An 18,333-nucleotide genomic window follows, 5' to 3' on the forward strand; every position below is an offset into this window, starting at 1 on the left:
TAGAAGGAGGAGACTGACTGTCATAGTGGGAGACAAACCAATATGCAGTAACAGCGTAGGGATGCCAAAATACTAGATAGAATAGATGAACTTTGCTCATTATTGACTCTATGCTAACTAATTTACTACATTTTGAAACAGAAGTATGGAACAAACAATATCTTGCCAGACACATGTACTACAAATTGTATCTTGGCAATGCAGCTCACCTCACTATGCTCATTTCAGAAATTTCACTCAACCAAATTCCTTTCCATCCTCCTTTAGATAATCCCTCCATGTTTCACTGAAGATATTAAAGCATACCAACATACTTATGCAAGGAAGAAAGTCCTGACAGTGTCCTATTAGCTTTGCAGAAACGGACTGGTTATCTGTGAAAATGAGTAAAATTTTTCCTTCTGAGCAGAAAGAACCTTCCCATTTATTTGTTCAATAATAACTGTATGTTAAAATTCCTCACAAAAATGTATGCAAAAAGTTAACCTACCTCTCAAAAGCATTCTTTGCATGTTCTGCCCCCTCACCTTCCGCTCCTTATGGTGGTGAGTAGTCCTGACATCTCTGCAAGCAAGCTTTTTACCAAATCCCAGTGTCCCAGCAGATTAAACCAAGAACATGAATTCTTTGTGTTTAAATGTTAAAAATAAAGCATCAGATTTTCAGCTGACATAAATCAGCCTGGTTACACTGAAGTCCAAAGAAAGCAAGGAATAACCTAGTGTACCAAATCCAGCTCACAGAAGCATATGAAAGTTACCTGCGCACTTGCTTCAGTGGGGTATGTCCACGTAGACACATATCAATACCAAGGCAATGGGAAAAAACATACTTGCTTCAGTAGGCTTTCCATCAGCAATGCATTAATCTACCTGCTCTTGATTCTAATTATACTTGCTAAATTTTAATTAAGCTGAAGGCATACTAAAGGAATACTGTAACAAAGCTAATTATAAACAGGTCCAGAAAGACCCTGTTCACCCACTTATGTTATTTGCAAAGGCAAGACCCTAAGCACGCCTCAGATAATGCTCCCATGACTTTTACTTCAAGTGACAGCAGATTTCCATACTCAGGATGAAATGCACAGGTCACACCTCTGCACTGGTGTTTCAGGTTGTCTGCAGACCCAGCGAAGTATCAATAAAATCAGTTGGACTGCTTATGCTTTTCGTTAAGGACGTGACAGGCATAAATATTTTATGCTTTAATGAGATTATGAAATCTTGAAACCCCAGATCTTATGCTATATGGGGGCCTGCACTACCTGGGCCTTGAAGCCTTTGTGTTTAGAGTGAGTGCCTCATGCCAAACCCATCGGCTAGGGGCAGAGGAGACTCCCAGGAGTTACCCAGCCCCCTCCTCAGCCCTCAGAGAAGGTCACAGTAGATGACTAACCTGTCCTGAGACACATTCAGCAATGGAGTGTCCTTAGGTTGGTTGTTGCAGTGTTTCACTTTCCTTCCTGATGGAAAGATTATCTAATGTTTAACTTTAAGGTTCCTTACTGAAAATTAAGTCCATTACTTCTTGTCATATCTGTCATGAAGATAGGGAACAGATAATTCTTTTCCTCTGTGCATTAGACATTAACATACTTAAAGATTAATCTCATGTTTCTCATCAGATTCCTCTTCTTTAAACTAAATAGTTTCACCCTGCAAACCAAGTAATCCGGACTTAATTTTCCTTGTTCTGTTCCAGACTCTTCAACTCGTCTTGAAGAGCACTGCCCGACACTGAACACAGTAATCCAGTTGTGGTTCTTCCTGTTCTGCAAGACGCATATATCTTATAAACCAAACCTGCTGATACACCCTGGTATCTCTTTTCCTGATTTGCAACAGCATAATGATATTTACTTCTGGTTTTGTCATCAACAATTTGCAGGTGCCTTTCCATGGACAAGCTACCTGGCTCTTCCCCTGCCTGCTTTTGCATGGCCTACTATTCCTACCTAAACTTTGCACCTTGAAATTGTCCCTACTGAAGTTCATCCTATTTTTTTTTCCCCTGGTCATTTATCCAATTTATCAAAATCATTTTGAGCTCCAAGCCTGTCTTCCACCACTTTGGCAGTCCCTCCCTACCTGGATCCGGACAGACAACTGCAGAAATATTCTTGACACAGCCTTCCATTTTGATAGTGAACTATGAACTATCATACTATGGCTTCCCAAGTAGTTTGTTTTTACCTTTTAATTTTTTCATCTAGACCCCATTGCCCTAGTTTGTCATGGGGACATCACATGAAATATTACCAAAACCTTCTTTAAAGTCTGGGTCCGGTATTTCTCTTCCTGTTACAGAAAGTAGGCAAATATCTTCAGAACAAAAAACTGTTTACTGTTCTTTGTTTTGCTGCTGTCTTCTAGGTGCCTGCAAATATTCATTTTAATCATTAAGTGTTAGGTAAAATAGTTTTTCCAATGTTTTTATTCTCTTCCATGGCAATTAAGCTTAAGCTTAGACTTTACCTACTGTTGTAACAGTGGGATCTTCCAAATTCTTCTTTTATTAAAAACATCAGTACGAGCTCCTTAAGGTAGTACTTTCTAAAGACATTAAGGTTAGCTCTTGTCACACATAGTTAAAAAGGTTGAAACTGTATCTGCCAAACAGGAGGGAGAGCAATGAGAGCCAAACTTACCCATGTTATGTAAAGACATCTTACAGAGCAGAAGGGGTTGCGTAGCACTTCTTATTCCTACCGTTCAGAACTACAGTACTAAGGGCCAGAAACTACCTTGGATTTGTGGGTGGCTGTCTTCCACTCCTACTTCTGCTTTTCTGTGTGCCTTCTGGGAAGTCATTTAACCTTTTTCTGCTGCAGACCTTCTGCCTATATGATCGACATAATGATGCTCACTATCCTTTTTTAATGTGCTGTACCAGCATCAAAGATTAAAAGTGTTCTTTAAGTAAGTGCTAAGTTGTTATTTATAAATTACTTGCCCTGGGCAGGGAAAAGTGACATTTTAGAAAATGGAGTGGTTAAAAAAAAAAGGTAGCATCGTACATAACAAAGATAATGTGCATGAAAACCTAAGTTACAGAGTTCATTGTTCTGCTGGTAAATGAAGATGTAAGGTATGCCTTTAACTCCTCTTTCATTTCACCAGCTGTCCCATGCAACCTTTAATTGCTCAGAATAAATAAGCACATAAGGAGAAGTGCATTACTGGTTGAAAAAAACATGTGCCATCCAGTTCTGCTGTACCATACTCCCTTCCTCCACAAATATTAATTTGAAATCAAGATTTATGCAGTCCAATCTCATTTTTCTTAAAACTATTTTTTGCCATAAACTTAAGTGTAGATTTTGTCTAGACCTTGGTGACAGAAGATGGACTGTCATCTCAGGAAACAGCAAAGAGTGCACACAGCTACAGTGATCCTATGGAAGAAAGCAGAACAGTTTAAGCAATTTAACCCATAACAATTAAACTTTTCCCAAGAAACCATGTGAATAATAAACAAAAAAAGAGTCTCTACAGTAGTAAGTCAGTTACATATATTTTATGACTCCTTGTGAAAGAACGTATAAAAAAAAAAGGAAAGAGAAGAAATGAGAAAACAGCTACTGATGAGCCTTGAACAGACCTGTCTTTCAATATGACTTACCCAAAATATTTGATTATATTTTATTTACATCTGTTGCATCCCCTTGACTTGAACACCATCAGAGCATGCTGTCCCACCACATCCATTCATATTCCTCTAAAATGTGAAGTAGCTGCTGAAACAGGAAAGTAAAGCTTGAAATTTGAAGTGGAGGCTTTCCTAGTGAACTTCAGAAGTGCCCAACACATGCTGGGAAGTGGTCTTCCTCTAAAGAATTTGTCAAAGCTATATAATTAAGTGGTAACATTTGTAAATCCCATTTGCTAGAGTGTCACCAAGTTCAAATCCATAGTGAAAGTGTTCTTTAAGCACCTAACAGATGATGTAGACAGACCCATTTCCACATGCTTGCATTTCTAATGTACATCAAAGAGGAGATTCTTCTGCTAGCATATGGCCTGTATAAGGCATTTGGTATTCTGGAGTGTTAACCTGTGGGATGTGAAGCAACTCTACATGGAGGGAGGTGGTTTCCATCTGCAAATGCAAAAAGCTAGCATTCTGTTTGTGTATCCTCACCAGAGTCTTAGTATTTATTCTTTGTTTCTTAGGGTTTTTTTATTGGCATATACTGTGAATTACACATTTCAGTACTACTCTTAGTTTTGCCATAACAGTCAGCAAATGGAAGTCCATTTCTAATGTTTTGTTCTTTCATACTTTCTCTTCTTTCATTCTGTTAAAAACTCTCCATTATTCCCCCCCAATATGACCACCTGATTATATCTCCTTTTAAACATGCTCACTTCTGCTCTCCCTTTCACTCACCAAGCACACACACTCATTATCAATTATTTTCATCAACTTATCCACTAATTTTGAAGAGAGGCCACTGTGATGGGTGGTTATACCCTTCTCCATTTCTTATTTAACTCAAGAATTTGTCTCAAGATTTGTCTCCTGATTCTGTTTTTTGCTGACAATGCAGTATATTGGCAGTAAACTTTGGGTCCAAGACCATCCTTTTGATATTTCTCACCTTTATGTTGTAGACTCTGGACTACATCAGCCAAACTACCTTTGAAATCCATTGCCAGCTGAGTAGGTTCCAGCTGAATGTTGTTTCTCATTTCAGTCTGGATGCTAAAAGTTTCAAACTTGTCTTTCTGCCTCCTAGAGTCACAAATGTTACTTTAAGAAGAATCTTTCATTTGAATATAGATAGTCTTCATAATGGTCCATCTTCTTCTAATGAGGCAGGATCCTCAACCATTGACGGTATACAACACAGCTTCAAGAAAATATTGTCTCATGAATGGGGTACTCTCCCAAATGAGACTGTATACCTCAACAAGAGAACTCGAAGAACCTATTCCATATAGTTTTAGTCCTGCTTTAATGCTTTTCAGAGTCTGAACAATGGGAGTAAGCTTTCACTACATGATCAGACAGTTCTATCTGTATATACAGCAATTGCTCAACAGATCATTTGTGTCTCTGGATCACAGTGTGATAAACAAAATATCTCACCTCATGCATAACACATCAGAGCAGAGCTTTCAGTTACGCTTGCAATGCCACACTGAGAGTTTTGGTAGTGAAGAACTACTACTACATAGGTTTGAGATATCATCTAGGCTTCACCAGTACCACCCCTTACAGCTTTAGATATTTTAATCAGGAAAAAATACTGGAAAACATTTGAACTTTAAAAAGTACGTATCCAGATCTATAGCTGAGCATGTGTTATGATGATTTAAAGTGTCAGGACAATAAAATCACACTGGGGAGATTATTTCTGCCAGGTGTTTGATATAAGTGTTTGATATGTCTCAAGGCATAATCTCCACATTTCAAGCTTGTGGTAGATTTCCACAACAAGGCCAATCATAGCTTACGAAGTAAATATAAATCAACCACACTAACAGTCTTCTCACAATCAAGTAATCAAACAACTCAGCTCCTCATCTGTTATGAAGAAAGATTACAGAGCTCTTGCAAAAACTCTTAAGTTTCCTGTTCCAAGACTGATTTCCAGTTCAATGCTGTTCCCCTCTTTGAGAAAGCTCTTCATCCAGAAGAAAAAAAATTAAGCCAAAAAGCTGTCCCAAGTCTAGCCAACTCTATCATGGTATTTCCTATTATAAACAAACTTTTGAAATCACAGATCAAAACTTGATATCTATATTGTTCTTTCTTTCCCCAAATTAACCTTGTTCTTATCCTTCAAACTCACTCCATACAATTATCTTTGAGGGATAAATTATAGTTTCCATTATATATACACATATCATCATTGTAATGATGGATAGTATAAATAAACCGTAAGCACACATTCCATCTAGGCTTATACTGATGTGCATTTGCTTGTAGCATTTTGTCAGAGACACTGCTAACACACACTGCCTACTAACTAAAACACCACTCACCTATATGTAGGGATGATGCCTGGCATGCCCAAGGAAAATTAAGAAACTTTGTCACGCTTGTTCCTCCTTTTGGACTCGCAACCCTGTTTTGAAAGCAAACCTAGTATGAGGCCTGGGCTTAGATGAATCCATCTTTTAACAAGAGTCTCTCACACAAAGAATTTTCCTGGATTTTAGTCATTCTTCACTATTCTATATTTATATTTTTCAGAAAGATTCGTTCAGTTCTTTTACCCTTCTTGCTAAAACAGCCTACTTCCTTTTGAGAAAGGCATAAAAAACCCCAACAGTCTCTTATTTTCCTGCACTGTGTTCTTTCTCTTTATCACCAGCTGGAAGAATAATCATTAGTAGCATCAGTGATGATCATTTTATAGGTAACCAAAGACCATATTTGTGCTTCCTCTGTTAGGCCAGAAGCCATTCAGCACCTCAAGTTTTCCAGTCCAGCAAAACCTGTATCAGAACTCTCCAGCTCAGCCTCTACAACCATAAACCGAATAAATGTTCAGAGGTATATTTAGGTGCTCTTCCAGATACAGGTTTTCACGAGCCTCCTCTTTGCCGTTTTCCTTTCCCAGTTTACTCAGCCAGGGGGCATTGGTTCTTTCAATTATTTCTTCTTCAGGGGGAGGGTTTCCATCTCTTCTGGCATCACAAGCTGTGACAATCTAGAAGATCCATTATTGAGAGCCCTTTCCTAACCCTTACCTATATTATTTTCATCTGCAAAACTCATTAGACTCCTTAGTAAGAGCCAACAAGTCCATAACTATACTAGATGGTATTTAAATTTGTCAAGGGAGAGTTTAACTCATCCTAAGATAACAGCAATTCTCTGAGTTATTAAAATGTTTCCCTTCTCATTTGTGTTACCTGTTTGATCCCTTCTGTTTTATATTTTCAGACTTCTAACAGATATTCTCATAAACAAAATGAATTATTATTTTACTAGTTTTCTAAAATACCTCAAAGTCTATATTTAATGGAAAAAATAAGTCCAAAACAAAAAAGCTAGCTATTTAAAAATAGAGCGCGCCACTACCAATTCCCTATGCTGTTCTGAAATTCCATTAAAAGAAAGGGGAAGAGAAACTAAGCAAAATAGAAGGACATTCTCCTCTTTTTTTTTTTCTCCATAATAGAAGATTCAAAGTGTAGTATACAAGAGCAGTGGAACACATAGCACTTCCACAGACTTTAGCAAAAACCCCTACAGAGGAAATAACTGTTTTCTGCAGGCAACTTCTTAGAGGCCAAAGTATTCTGCAGACGAGACCTCTGAAGAGGCTGTCAGCAAATTCCCCTTGCTAAAGAACCACCAGCAGCAGCTGTACCACCACCCTCTGTGGAAGGCAATGCTTCCCTTAGCAACCTTTTGATGGCCCAAAACTGAGCACCAAAAGCAAGTTCTCCAGACCACAAGAGAATCACCCAAAGTAAGGGCATGAACTCATATATAACTGGTGGGTCCACAGATGGGGGTGTGGATGAGGGCCCCAGGAGGGGCTGGTCAGGGCCATTAGGGCCTACTCAGGGGCCTGATATAGAGTAAATAATAAGAAAATAGAGAATTCAGCCAGAGTCAGAAATAATAATAATGAAACCATAGACATTACTAGCTTTGTATGGATTTCAAGACAAAAGTTTGAAGAAGATCCTTGGGTAAGATACCGTGCTTTGGGAACTATTAACTGAAGTTCTGAAGACTGTCCTTTAAAGATTTGAATATGTAAAGCTTGGTGGAAAAGAAAAGCACCCAGAAAAATGCATTCATTTAAAAAAACACAGAGGCTATATCTCCACCTGTTTTGGTACACTATTCTCTAAACTATTCAGCCAGTAGCCACAGACACATCTTCATGTGGCTTAGGAAATATGCTTACACAAAAGCATCCAGAAGACCAAAGTCTTTTTCCACCACATCAAGAAGCCATGCAAAAAAGTATGCTGAAATAGAAGAGGAACTCCTAGTACTTGCACAGACCTATTTACTCGTTTAGTGCATATTTGTTCATCTTAGTTTTTAACAAGAAACAGAACACAGGTCACTGGATATTTTTTCAACTAGGATCCGAATAATATGACTTCATCCATTTTCTTTCCCCACACTATGACCGTATCACACAAAAGTTTTCATAGGAGAAAATACTCCAGAGTATTTAGAATAGAGTTGGTAACTAACCACCAAATTAAGAAGAAAAGCTGATGATAAGAACAATCTGACCTCATCCTGGCAGCAATGTTAGTTGATCAAAGCAAGTTAGAAATGAAGAACTAACACGAGACTTGCCAGTAACTTCAACTCCACCTTCATCGGTGGTGAGTGAGTCAACTTCCAGCAAATACATTACCATATTGGCAGGACTGAAATAACCTTTATATGACTGATAGACTGCCTCTGAAAGGACAGCTGATTTTGATCCCTCGAGTACTGTAGAGGGCTGTGTTCCCCCAGTACCTTGAAGAACATAAAGTTATAAACAAATACATGGTCAGATCACAACATCCCGTATGCTAGTCTGCTTTTTTCAGTACATTCAGGCTATTCAGTAAATAAGCATTTGGAGTGCAATAGTTTAGAGGTAGGAAGGGGAAAAAATGCACCAATAATAACAATCACCAGGGCCATTAATCTCCTCAAAGCTACCTGCCAGATCTTGGCAGTACAAGCAACAGACTTGTTTTTTTGGAAAGGACACAAATACAGTACTGTGGCTGATTACTTCCCCAGATGTATTGGTTTGGCTCTACTTATATAGACCTCACTGGCACACATTGTCCAGAAAGTAAAGTAAATACTTGAGAAACATGAATTCCTCATGTCAGATAATGGGCCTTTAAAACAATCAACATATTTACATAGAGCTTTTACGTTAGACATTGTTCTCATAGTTTATTTTGCCCCCAGAGCAATGGAAAGAGTAGAGATGAGAAGTGCATGAAATAGCACAGATTAAAAGAAAAACAAAACCCACAAACCTTCTGCAAAAATTAATGGGTTGATATAAAATACTTCTAGCCAGTCAACAACCATTGCACCTGGATCTGCTCCTGCAGATTTTCTGATGGTAAGAAGATTAAAGATGATTCTATCCATGGCACCCAGACAGCCTTAAACTAAATGTTCCAGCTCAAAGGAATGTTGAACATGAGAAGGTGAAATAAAAATCCATCAACAACAAATGTCAATGCTTGGCACAGAGTGAAACCACTGCCTGACCTGAGATCAGGGACTGGAGCTATCAGACATGTGGAGCAATTCAGAATTTAGCAGATATTCCTAGCCTCCTTTCTGTGAAAATTCACAAGGATTTCTTTGGAGGACCTGGACTTATCTGCACTATTTTCCAGTTCAACAAGGAGACAATCAAGGACCTGTTTGAATTCCCTAATGAAATGTAAACTACTTAAGAGACTTCCCACAAGCCCACATCAGAAGACAGAACTATCCTCCTAATGAACTGATCTTAAAACCTCTCTCTATGTGTATGCTCCATATGCATGTGCACATGTGTTTGTGTTTTAGAAATGTTGATTTGTCATTTTAAGTTTTAATATGATTGCCAGACAGAACCAGGATATGTCGTAAGGTTAGGATAATAAACAAGGCAATTTCAGTATAGGGTTTTTCCTAGCAGCAGCACGAGCCATGTTCTTATTTAAAACATCAGATTACACCAAATATTTCATTTTGTATGAGATCACCCATATCAAAACATTAGCATTTTCTAAAACAAAATACTGCTTTTCACATTGGGAAAGGTTTATGTTAAGCTCTATCAACTTGGGCTGACGCAATGCCTTGTACTATGAGGATCTTGTTCTTCCCTCTGGTGACAGAGGCCTTGGTTTTAAACTGTCAAACACAGGTACTTCTTGAATTGAATATACAGTTCAATCCCAGAGTACAGCTATCCCATATCTGTCACTTTATAAAAAAAAATTAATCTGATTTTAAACCTAGACTGTTCAAAACCCTAAAAGAAAGGAACACGCTAATACACCTTACATGTAGACATGGAGGCTGAAGGCCTGCATGGTTTATCTTCTTCCACCATGTTTTCTTCTTATTAAAAATTTTGTCAATGTGAAACAAATTATGTCAGCAAATATTAAACTACAATATTACTAAAACTACAAAAATTAAACAACAAAAATTAAACCACAAAAATTAAACTCCAGTAAGAGGTGAAAGAGAAGTAGGTGCTGTTTGCCCATGCATCTCCACTGGCTGCAGTTAGCTAGGAGCTTCCTGTCATGTTGCCTGAAGCCCCATGCTCTTCCAGAGCATTTGTGCAGGACCACCGGGGCATTATCCATGGACATGATGAGCCTGATGTTCCCCCAGCACCCCACCTTCTGCCTGTGTTTTGCAGAAGTCTCCTTACTTAGGTGTGCTGTGCATATGAAAACAGGGTTTGCAAGGGATGCAGATACAAGAACACCTACTTTGTAGTTCCCAAAGTTGGTCGAGTTGGCTACCTGTTCAACACAGTCAAGACATGTTCAGAAGCAGAGCTGTAGTAATGTAAACAGCTTTCCTGATGAAAATGCAAGTGCATATAAACTTCCAGCACTTTGAGGCTAGGCATCAATTTAGTGGATGATTTGAAGACCTGAATTTTAACTCTAGATGTTTCCAGGAACAGTTAGAAAAAGAGTTAGATAACCTGAATCCTGTGGTGGATTTAGTCCAAAGAGCCTATGCTTCCTCTGTAATTTTGAAAATCTGCCCCTGCTCTTGAAGGATAAGAAGACGACTTTTTCTTTATTGTCAAAAAAAATGTACTACTTCAGAATGACTCAATAAAGCAACTCCACGCTGATAATATCCTGAAGGAGTAAAATCTTTGCCTCTGACTGCAGCAGAGATAAGATTTCGCCCATAATTTTGTTCTGTTTGTTGGATTTTAGTTCACTTGAAAATAAAACATGTAGTTACTTGGGATCTGCATGATACATGTTTACCTAATTCATTTGCTACTCAGTATTTCCAGCTCAGGAGATTTGCTGAGATTTTGGGCCCTGACAGGTGTCCAAGAAAGGAGTGCAGCTTCAGTAAAAGTTCAAGTCTCGCCAAAAATCACAGTTTCATAGACCCAGAAAATACTGAGGCTGAATGTGCTCATCCTAGACTCCCTTTCAAGGTCTCCCAAAGGAACAGGGAGCTGTCATGGGGGTGAGAGGGAAAGCCTCCCAGGCATCTTTCCAACTGTAGGTGTGCTGACAGGTCCCCTGGATGTGCCACTTCCCTCTTGCATGGCCACATATGAGGCACGTAAGGCACTTTTCACTCCTGACTTTGGTGCCTGCATAGGCATGGGAAGGGCCCACACCAGTCTCTTCTTCAAGATGGGGGAGTGCACTCACATGCTCTCTCTGTCCAGAGGCACAGAAAAATCCAAAGGAGGTTGCAGGAGAAGAAACTCCTCAGCAGTCTCATCAAAATAGGTTTGTGTATCCTTTCACTGAGACTCTATTATGTCTCGTTACTTCAGTTATTCCATAGCATTGTTTAACCAATTTTCATCATTTTAACACTGTGGATTTGCATATCAGGAGGAACCAAAATTCAAGAACTTACCAGGTCCGCATTCAGAACTGAAGTACAGATTGTTTCGTACCACAGTTAGGGACACACAGCCATTTCTGTGTCAGCCCAGTCAACGCTCAGACATCCAAAACAGGAGTCTGAGAGTTTATTTCTAACAGTCAGCAGTCCAACAGAGGGTTAACACAGGTTGGTTATAATCATACGTTTATGTGTATAGTTTATATATATATATATATATATGAACCTACATTACACTATATATATATATATATGATACATGCATCTCTTAAAGCAAAGTCAAACCTGTCATCAGCTGAATGCTTAACACAGATATATTACTTTTAAACACACTTGCCTAGAAGAGAATCTGCACTAGGGACTACTGGTATACAAGCACAGTGTATTTTGTATTTCTGTAGAAGATTACCTCACCTCCCTCCATTTCCTCTAAAATCTTGGTAGAAGAGGAAATTAAGGGAGACAAACTGAACTGCGACGCTTAGGGAGTCCCTTGATTCTGCCTGTCACAGTTTTAAGCCTGCTCGGGGCCTCAGGGGAGTCTGACTGTTCTTACTCCTCCTCTGCCAACCAGACAGTAACGGCCCACTGCTTTTATTCATTACCCTGAATGTAATGCACTAAATTTAACAAGTAACACACTCAGCGGGAATTTATTGGCCTTTTGCAGCATGATTGCAAGGTAGGATATGGATATGGATTCCAATTACTGCTGACACCCAGATAAGAGGAACAAAGCCTATATATGATTGTTATTAATCAAAGGTGATATCTGGTATTAGGAAGAAAAGAAAAACAAACCAAGAATAATTTAAAAATACTTAACTAAGTATTTTTTTCTATCAAAATGTCAGTTGTTCCAAATAAAATTATGCTGGTATTTTCTAGCTAGGAATAATACAAAGGGTAGCATATTATACAAAAATGGCCAGACAGAAAATGTAAATAACAACAGTTATTGATTATAAAATGACACGCAGAAAATTCACATCCCAGGAGACGTAATATACTGTGAAAAGCCTAAAATAAAAATATGCATACGTTTATGGCTATAAAAGTATTAATGATCACTAAACAAAATAAAAATTCTCTGTAATATATTAGAGAGCTGAGATTCATATTCATCTGACAGTATTAAAAGATGGGATAGGAAGAAATTAATTTTTCTTGTTCACATCTGGAGTTTAAATAGGTACAATATGAATGGGCAAAGAAGAAGCCAAAGACCACTGCATCAAAATTCCAGAAACCAGCAGATGTGAAACACATGTATATCTCTCCCAAACCTCTCCCAGGTGAGCACAGAAAGTAACCACTTATCTGTATGTGATTGCATTCATTTCGTAACACTGCAACCCACAGCATATTAAGTACTATGGTCATTCAGAGTAGTAAAAGGCAAAAAATTCAGATTCCTAGTGTTTAGAATTGCCATTCAGCTTGGACCTAGAAGATGAAAGTCCTTTCCAAGCTATCTAAACCATTAAGGTCAGCAGAGTGGGACCAGAGAGCTTGTGAAGTTTCTCATTACTATCTATTCCTGATATTCAGGCTGAGCACATCAGACGAAGAATATTTTCGGGTAACAACTCCATTCCCTTTCCGAACCATAAGCAGGATGGATTACTTTTCAAAACGAGTGAGTTAAAAAAGATGAAAAATTCTGAAAAGACACAACAGTACAGTTTCCTTGAAATTCAGTCTGCTATTCACAAACAGGCTACCTCATATGCCTACTGATATGACTTATCTATTAGTTCAAAAATTAATCAGAAAAGGGGAAAATGATGTTGCAAATACTGCACTGGCCCTTCCTGGTCCAACCCTACAACTCTTTCCTGCTTCTTGAGAGCCTATTCCCTGTATGCTATTTATTTCCCGGTCCCTTCAGTATTGGTAGAAGGCAATGTATTTGCCCATTGGGGCAGAACTGACACCAGCAGCTGTCTCAAATAAACCATCACAAACTTTCCAGTGAGGCTCCCAGAAAGGAATCTGATGCAATAACTTGGAGACCAAACTTAAAAGAACTTTGACAATTCTCCTTTTCCTTAATTAAAGACTTTATTCTCCAAGACATTATTACCATGCTATCTGCATAAGACACAGCGTATGTATAAAACTTACTGCACATATAACCTGTGTTAGCTTGCCTTTTCTGGGATGCTCTTTCCCACCTGTGAAAAGCAAGAGACCAGTTTGCTGATGTTGAGGATTATATTTTTCATCTCTCTTGTGAGGGAAAATGCCATAAGCAGATCAGTGATCATGTCTTACATATACAAGGTAGATAAAATACAAGCTATAAAGATGTACACGTCATCAAATAAGGAGGGGAGACAAATCTTAATTTTAATTAATTCGATTACTTAGTGAAACAGAAAAGCAATCATGTTTTCTCACCTCATTTTTGCCATTTTACCTGGTATATGAAAGTGTTTTGAGAATGGGTACAGCAGGAGAGAGGAGAATAAATAGGGAGGAATAACATATTTTAAACAGACCCTGTATACATCATATAGCGTATATTACCTATCACATGGTATTTGCTATGTGTATATGAATGATGGATTGTACGAGAACGTAAAATCATTTTTGCTGCATTTGATGCTGTAAGGTATTACTGATAAGTATTTGATTACATATATACACGATTTCAAACTGAGAAACAGTTGGGTTGGTGATGCAGCTTTGGGTATCAAAGAGATCTTTTATTTTTCTTAATAGCTCTAGCATTTTCTTGCAATATATGAAGTTTGTCACTGAGGCAGAAATGGAAGCAGTGAAAATTTTGATTCATCAAAGCATGCAGACACATGTATAACTTTAAGCTTGAGAGCAGTGCTCACCAGAGCTTTGTAAATAAGGAATTTACTAAGTGATGACTTAGTAAAATACACCATTTCCCAAACATTGGCTTTAGACAGCTTTTGGACCCCAAAAGAAGGGTTATTTCTCTAGTCCTCTAGCTTAAAGGCATGCTGGCCTTTTACAGTCCTTCTCACAGTAAAATAAATGCACAGAAGATACGTTTCTGTGATTGCGTACACATTGTTTTGTAGAGAACATGAAACAAATGCCGTTTCCTCATATTGCAACTAGATGCTTATATGGGAAAAAACCCCCAAGGGTGGCTATTGTAGCTTGTCAGTATTGCAACAAATGTTAAAACTCCAGGCTTTTGTTCTCAAATGTTAATGGCAAAAAAACAACAACATCTTCTGAATAAGATTACAATTTAAAATGGTAATGATACTTTTGTCTCAAGAGAATTTGTGTTCTGTCTGCAAATCAATCAAGATATGGTGAAACCATTTAGAGAGAAATCACAGCTGAATGCATAAAATCCTGGGAACAAAGAATGGTACCTGCATACAGGAGACAGCTGGCAATACCCATCAATGGTCAGAGAAATGCATTTCTCCTTAGTCTTCTAAACACAAAACCTCTTCAATTCTGATGGTTTCTGCTATATATGACACAATTTTTGTTCACAACACGCTGTCAAGAAAGACACTGTGCCCCCATGTTTTTGCTAGCACATACCATGGATGTATATTAGATCCAGACTCTCATGATTGGAATAAAAATCACTGAAATGTGGATCAGGTCGATAACTTTAATGCAAAATATTATCTCCTCTTTTTTTTTTTTTTTTTCTGAATTTCTCACAATACTTTTAACACACTAATCCTCAAAAATCATTTAAGCAATAAGAGTAGGAGAAGGCATTGCATTGGAAGGGAATAATTTCATGCCTCAGATGTGTTGTGAAGCATGGGGACGAAGAATGAGTGACTTCAGTCACCTGAGAAGTGCAATGATTCCCAGAAACGCACTGCCTGAAGTATCTTATTGCTATTACTGCATGGAAATTATTTTCGAAAAGGTCACACCCATGGAGCTAGTAAGAATGACTAGATATGAGTGATTAAGGTGGCAACCATACAGCCTATAATTCACTGTTTAATAAATAAGTGAGTTCTCCCATCGTGCTTTTAAAAATATAGTGCACATTTTAAAGATTAAAAAGAACCTTCTTGCTCAGGTGAAGTGCCATCCTGGCCAAGCGTGACTGTCAAAGCTCTGCTACAGCAGCTGAGAAAACTCATTGTTCAAGCTGCTCTAGCTACCCCAGAAGACTTCCACGGTGCCGTTTGTTCAAACCCAAAATAAGCATTCAGGAGATGCAAAGATGTTTGTGCCGACTAGTAAGGCAACCGCAAAGGCGAGCATCTCTCTCTACCTTACCCCCTCTGGAGTGCTGACGCTGGCCTGACATCAGCGTGCAAGATACTGCCATTGGGAAGCACCCATCTCCCCTTCCTCCGAGTGATGCCTCTGCCCAGGTCCATCCCTGAGAGCAGCCACGGTCTTCCTAGGCCTGAGAGTGCCAACGAAGCAAAGCTACGTGCCCCACCAGCATACAGGCTGGAGACAGCAGTGATCTCTGGGTCAAAGATCAGTTTAGGTTGGGAGCAAATACTTCAAATTTTACTATTAGTTTTGTTGGAGCTTTTATGACTATTTTGTTTCTTTTACAATGAAAAATCACTTCCATTCTGTAGAGCTGAAAGAAAAGGATGTCTTATTTATGCAGATTTTGTATTTAATGAAAAAGAGGTTTTGGAAAACCTGCAAAAAGGAAACTTAAAAAACCATCCTTCATTACATGGATAACAGGCTGCAGTTTGGTTTGCTGATGCATCATCTCATGGATTCTACTACAGCATCTTATTGACTATTGAATGGAAACAACATTTTGATTTTAGAAAAAAAAAATCATTTTTCTTTTGCAAAAATTTGAACTATAGCTAGTTTTTTAAGTTATGTAATGAATCTAAAGTTTCATCTTTAAAGATCACACTCCTACTCTCATTCTTGGTATATGTTGTAATTTAACCCTACTAGATACTGTAACAATATTTTCTTCCTTATTCATGTCAATTTATGAGTTACATCATGCTTGACCATTATTTCAGGAGAGTGTTCTTTAATTTTATTATACTATTTTTTTCCATTTGCCTGATAATCTAAACAAGAAAAAAAAATCTAGTTTAAAATTAAAAAAAAAAAGGAAAAAACAAAGTAATTTCTGATTTCAAATCAGCATATTTCATACCACTGCTAGTCTGTTATGGATCTGTGGAACTGATCCAAGCATCTGAAGCACTTTTGACTTTGCCGTCACAACAAAATATTTAAATTAAAGGACTTGTTTTGCTCCCCTTGAAGTACTATTCAAAGTACCTCATAAGGACAAAAAGTGACAAGAAGTCAAAAGGATAAGGCATACTTGAGGAAGTATTCTCACAGCCTACTCAAGGTACATAACTCAAACATGATTCCATGTAACTAAGTTTAGCAGCCACCATCCACCACAGAGGCAATATACAGAGGCAGGTTCTGTCAGAGAGTAGTAAAGAACATTTAATTAAGACGTATAAATTTAGAAGGTGCAAAGACTCCCACCATTTCCAGCCACATTGTACTGAAATCTTTTATCAGTAAAAACAAACATTTGCAGGAATGTCACAAAATAGAATTTGGGGTGAGGGTTTTTTTTTTATTGTTTCCATTTATTTTTTCTTTTGTAGACATCCTGTAAAGTGGGGGGGGGGGGAAGTTTTAAACAGCAAAGAAAATCTCACATTCAAGATAAATTTACAAGGCATTTTATTGATTGCCAGAATGCAAGAAATGCTGTAATTTACTTCTTCTAGCTTGAACTTAATCTATTGTTCAGTTTTTAGCAATTGTGCTGGGAATAAACAGAAGCAAGTATGGTGGTATCAGCACCTGAGAGTAGGCAAGATCCTGCAAGTCTTTGTCTTTCATGTTAGAGAGCATCAGCTATGGAAGGACTTTGGGGGCTTAGAAGGACTTGACAGCTTTGCATCCTCTGGAAGAGACTAATATTTGTTGCCAGTTGTGTTAAATTTTGTATATATTTTGCTGGGTAGTGGTCACAATTACCTACAATAAGGGTTCTTGGTTTAAGAACTCAAGCTGCTCAAGCTGGAAATCATGAAATGGCAACAATGCAATCTTCCTGGTTTTTTTTCCTTTTTGTTCTTCTTTCCTGCCCCCCCCCTTCCCCCCTGAGCTGGTTTGCATGCCCTCATTTGCAAATGTTGTTGGGACAATGTCAGGTTGCTCTGGGCCAAACATTCACATTTCTTATCTATATTTTATAAAACTTAATCCCACTGGCAATATTTGCTTGATTTCTCTAATGGTTCCAATGAAAACAGTGTTTCATTTGGCTTTAAACTGTGATCACAGATGAAACGTTACAGGACTATGCCAGGATATGAGGGCCAGACACCAAAACCAACTCTAAACAAAAACTGAAACTACTTAGTCTGTTTATTGGTTATAAAATCTGCAAAAAAAGGAAAATAACCCTAAAAAAAAATCATAAAAATTGCTTATCCAAAGAAATAAATTTTCAGTGATTATATTTATAATAGCAAATGTTCCCTTACAATGTCTTGGTGGTAAGTTTACTTTTTTTTAAAAAAAAAAAAATAATATACCCCTGATATGTTGTAACATGCTGCTGATGTGGTATCAACCAGCTTCCCAGCTCAGAGCTGCAGGGTCCCAGCCATGGCAATGTTCATTAACACCCAGCAGTTGGATAATTTATCAGCCAACCGGCACACAGAGATTCACATCTCTCTTCTGTAATACAAAGGGGACCTTCCCCTCCGGCCCACTCCCACTCCAAGTTTAACCCTTCAGCAAAACTTGTACGCTATC

Source organism: Platalea leucorodia, assembly GCF_965183815.1.
Source record: "Platalea leucorodia genome assembly, chromosome: 2".
In the NCBI taxonomy this organism is placed as follows: Eukaryota; Metazoa; Chordata; class Aves; order Pelecaniformes; family Threskiornithidae; genus Platalea; species Platalea leucorodia.